Genomic DNA, 5,254 nt, shown 5'->3' with positions numbered 1-5,254 from the left:
ATATATATATATATATATATATATATATATAGGCGTATATGTGTGTGTGTGTTTTTGCTATTCTTTCTTAAAGTTATACATTTTTTAACCTTTAATATTTGATCCTGCTTTCTTTCTCGTATTTCTGTTTGTTTTCCTTTTTTAATTTTATCGGATAATAATGATAATAAGTTAATCAATGTGAGTCTATGCCAATGTCTGAAAAGATAACGATTATAATGTTAGTGATGAGGATTAGATGCAATAGAGAAAGCTGCAAATTTCAAGAGGTTGTGTAGGTGTCACCCTATTTTGTCCATGGTTGAAATTGAACTGGGGACGAAGAAATAACGGAAAACCCCAAAATATTTTGCCCTCAACTGTCCTTATTCTATCAGCTACTGCTTCTAGTATTCGTGATTTCATACACAGACAGAAAGCCGGACATTTCAGGTGAGGGTGTAATTGCTTGAATCTTACCCCAGTACACGTAATTGGGCACCTATTTTATCTGCTCCGGCTGGGTGAATAGAAAAGTTGGCCCTGGCGGGATTTGAACGTGAGTGCATGAAACTAAACACCGCGAAGCGTTGTACAATCATGAAATGCAAAAAGCAGAAAGATTTCATAATTCCTTCAAAATTTGGCACAAGGCCTGCAATTTTCGTGGGAATGGGTAAGTCGATAACACCGACTCTAGCTCTCAAGTATTTTATTTAATCGATCCCGAAAGGATGAAAGGCAAAGTCTATTTCGGCGGGATTTGATCTCAGAACGTAGAGCCGGAAGAAATACCGCTAGGTATTTCTTCCGTCGCGCTTACAATTCTGCCAGCTCGCCGCCTTAATATTAATAAAAGTGGTTTTTGATTTCGTCACGGGGTCACACAGTTTGTGGGTGGGCCGAGACGATTATATCAACCTCAGCAATTTCACGGGAATAATTTACATATTTAATTCCACAAAAATGGCAGTTTCGAAATATTTTTCTGTTAAAGCATTGACATTACACCTGAAATACTGTTAATTTTATAAAATGTAATTAACCAGACGATGTAGACACCATTTCCCCTTCCGCCCGTTCAGTCCTATAAAGCAAGTTTGTTGATATTGCTATCTAACTACATCAGGGATGATCGAGCAGACCTCTGATCAAAGGTGTTCCAGCCATGACCATCCCGTATTTTATAAACCAGTGTCTCTAAGACTACATTATGCATTGTCCTACATTTTTTGTAAAGGACAGTAGAGGGTGATTTGGTTGCTACTTTTAGAGATGTCGAGCGATCACATCGAGGAGCGCCTCCGCCGTCCTTCAAACAAGGACAGTTGACGTGGGTCGGGTTTGGGGATGATGTCTATTCCTGTAGACAACTATTACGGTTCCATAAAAATGATTGGCAACAAAGTTAACGAAAATAAAGTCTGTTACATGCTTCTCTTAACGCATCAATTCACAGACTTCTTCAAATCCCGCTCGAAGACACACGCGAAAGATGTAGCGGCCTGTCTCGAGGAAGATATTTTTTTTCTCTTATTGTAGGCGGGATGCAAGTGGATGTGTGAAGAGGATTTCTATGTCGAGGAAAAAGACCAGTTGCCTGGTTTGACGATAAACAGGGTCGAATGATAGTTAAATAATTTCATTATTTTTTGTATCCCAACATTGCAATATCCTGTTTTTAAAATTTTTATTTTCAATTGTTGTTGTTGTTGTTGTTGTTGAACCCCAGCTCAGTCTTACCCTTATATAATTCCATCCACCTCTCGAATACTTATAGAAATATTAAATCGACCACGGTTTTTCACTGGTACTTTATTCTATTGAGCAAATCTTCCATCAAAAACGCCCCATCCGTAACTATCCTGTTCTTTTCTATGTCAGTTTATTACATTGTCAAATAAAGACGGTATGGCGTTAATAGAGGAAGATTTAGCTGCTATTTCTAGCATCTTGAGTGACCACATAGGAGCTACCTTGTTAACTCGTTTTAGTTTCAATTCGCTGACGTTTAAGCCCTAGGTCAGTCGTCGCCAAACAACCCGGGGAGGAAAAACGTTCCAGCTTTGACCATCCCATCTATTTATATATATGAGGGACTACATTTCCCTGCATATCCTGGTTCATTTTCGGTTTTTCGATACGAAACTTCTCTGGTGAAAAGATTAAAAGATGTAAAATCTTATCTCTCTCTATCTACCTCTCATTCTCTCTCTCTCTCTCCCTCACTGTGTGTGTGTATATACATCCGCCTTTTTGTCTATTGAGAAAATGTATATAATCACAGTGTAGAATACCAGTGATACACTGAAGTTCATTCAACTAGCACCACTCCTCCATTAGCCTTGTGTCTAATGAAAAGAAGTTGTTGCTACGCACCAGGTAAGTCTTGGAGGAGTAGACCTATCGATCAAAGATGTTCCAACCACGACAACCCATCTGTGTATATGTGTGTATATATATATATTGTCCAGCGTGTCTTTCATTTTTCTAAGATCATAAGAGTGTGATTTGAGGGAAATTTAGCAGTTATTTCTAGCAGACTAATTAACTATGTATGGACCAACTCCTCTCAACGTGTCAGTAAAGTTAGTACATCTGTACCGCCTGATCTCGGTAAAAATAAGTACCAGTTGTATCGTCGGGGATCACGGTTGGAGCGAATGTGGTCTTCCTTTTATAGAACTGGCCGTTGTTTAGTCCCAGGTCAAGCCTGATCGAGTATTCCAACCGTGACCATGCCATCTGTTGGCAGAGATATCGATGACTACCATTTTCTGATATATATTGCTTCCCTCCTCTTTCCTGAAGACGGGTAAATGTGGTTTGAAGGAAGTTTGGCTGCTGTTTTTAGCAGGTTAGCTCAACCCTTATGTGTGGCAAATGTGGTGAGAATCGATCTGGTGGCTTAGTTTGGGTCTTCCATAATCTACGTTCGAATCACATTGAGATTGTCTTTCGATTTTCATCGGTCCGGGGTCATAAACTCAACAGAATAATTAGATCGATTCTATCACTCATATCTCCCCCCTCCCTCCTGACCTCCATTTGTGCTAGGCTCCATCACCTGATGATTTTAAGGAAGGCATGAACATCACACAATCTCATCGGTCCTACCTTGTGAACGTGTGTGTAGCCCGACTGGGAGAAAGAAGTATATACAACACAGAATCGGTTTGTCTCCCCTACGTTCGGGGTTCAAAATCCCTCTGGGGTCAATTAAATCAGTACCATCGATATACTAGGGTCGAATCAGCTTGTAACATCACTCTTCAGCTCCCCAAAATATCTCCTGTACCCACTAAGGTTATAGAACAAGACATAAAACACCCCTATTTCACCTTTAATTTTTTTTCTACAAACCTTTGAATTTCTCCTTCACCGCCGTCACCACCACCACCATCGTCCCTCCCACTTTTTCTATCAATGTCTGCTGCAGGTGTTCTCTATTATTTATTAAATACGTCGCCTCTTTCTCTTTGTATTTCCTTTCTCATTTATCTTCGTCCTGTTCCCTTTATCTCACAACTATCACCATCATAACCCCATCTCCTCATCATCAGGGTTGTGGGAGGAAGGAAGCGTTCACCATCCTCAAATCACCGTCTTAGACAAATAAAAATAGAAATAAAGGCAGCATTCCATGTAGTCCTCAGCTAACTCCTTGCACGTTGGAAGAAGATGGGATGGTCACCGCTGGAATAGCTCTGATTATAGGTCTCTACTCGCTCCGGCTGACCTCGGTGTAAACATCATCATACTATAGATTACCAAAATATTCATCTCCACCATCGTCATCATACACTACATCAATTACCTTTTCTATAAATCTCCCGCTAATCTTTCGTTTTCTCTCATCCTCTCCTGTAATACATTATCCCTCTCTCCCTTTCTCTCTCTCTCTCTCTCTCTCTCTCTCTCTCTCTCTCTCTCTCTCTCTCTCTCTCTCTATATATATTTTTACCCTCTTTCCTTCTCTAATACAATATCTCCCTCTCTCCAATGCATTATCTACTCCCCCCTCCATTACACATCTTTTCTCTCTACCTTCTGGCATACATTATCCTCTCTCTCTCTCCCTCCCTCCCTCTAATACATATATATTCGTTATACATTATCTACAATCTCTCCCTCTATTACATTATCTAGTTTTATCTCTTCCCTCTTTAATACATTACCTTATCTTTCTTCTTCCTTAGTAGAGTATCTCTCTTACTTTTCCTCCCCCTCTCTCTATTACATTATCCATTTTCTTACTTTCTCTTTCCTCTTCTAATACATTATCTTTCCTCTATCTTGCCTCACTCTGTATTATCTCTCTTTCCTTCTCCCCCTCTCTCTCTATTTCCTATCTTATCCTTTGCCCATTTTCCCTGTTTCTCTTCTCTTCTCTCCCCTCTCTCTCCTTATTACTTACTCGTACCTCCATTTTCTTTTCTTTTCTTAATCTCGTCTTCTCCTCCCTTTTCTTTTACTTCCTCCTCCTCCTCCTTCGTATATTTCTTTTATATAATTTTCTTTCTCTTTTTCTTCCTTTTCTTTTTGTCCCTTTATATCTTTTCATTTCCTTTCTTTTCAATTTTTTTCTTTCACATTTTCTTGTCCCTTATCTCTCTCTCTCTCTCTCTCATTTCCACCACCATTATTTTTTTTTATATTTCCGTTTATTCTGTTCCCTTATAATTCTTTTTTTCTCTCCTTTCTTTCATTGATTTCTTCTTATATGTATATTTTTTCTTTCATTCTTTCTATCTTTCCACATGAAATCATTTACTAGAATCTAAAAAAAAAAATGGGAGAAATAATCACCAGAACGAATAGCAGCATTCTTTTCTTCTTTGGTCGGTTCCATCATCATCATCATCATCACCATCACTACCAATGCCATCATCATCATCATCATCAACATCATCCCCATTATCGTTGCTATTTTACTATTATCATCTCCACAACCAAAAACCAAGACCCCCACCACCATCAGCACCTTCCTCCTCCACCATCATTGATGTTATTTCACCATCTACTCAGTCTTCATTCTCGTGGGGTTTTTTTCTTCTGGATCTCAGAGACACACAGACAGACCAAAGATAGATTCACACAGAAAAGACACAACTGATTAGTTGATAAAGTTAGACTCTTACATCAGCATAGACACACATTCCATGAAACAAAGACAAAAAGGAAAAGATTACACACACACACACACACACACACACACACACCATAAATGAAATAACAAAAACAGTATGTATGTATACATACGCACACACACGTA

At 39.0% G+C, this 5,254-nt stretch overlaps 1 protein-coding gene across 1 annotated transcript in view; it reads left to right on the top strand.

Annotated features, from left to right (window-relative positions):
* LOC128249426 (zinc finger protein 883-like) overlaps positions 1-5,254 on the top strand; it is a gene marked incomplete at its 3' end in the record, with an annotated part of 10,847 nt that overhangs the window by 593 nt on the left and 5,000 nt on the right. The gene's annotated exons all lie outside the window — the stretch shown is intronic.

The sequence above is a fragment of the Octopus bimaculoides genome, chromosome 14 (assembly GCF_001194135.2).
Source record: "Octopus bimaculoides isolate UCB-OBI-ISO-001 chromosome 14, ASM119413v2, whole genome shotgun sequence".
Taxonomy (NCBI): Eukaryota; Metazoa; Mollusca; class Cephalopoda; order Octopoda; family Octopodidae; genus Octopus; species Octopus bimaculoides.
This window is presented reverse-complemented; position numbering and strand designations above follow the sequence as displayed.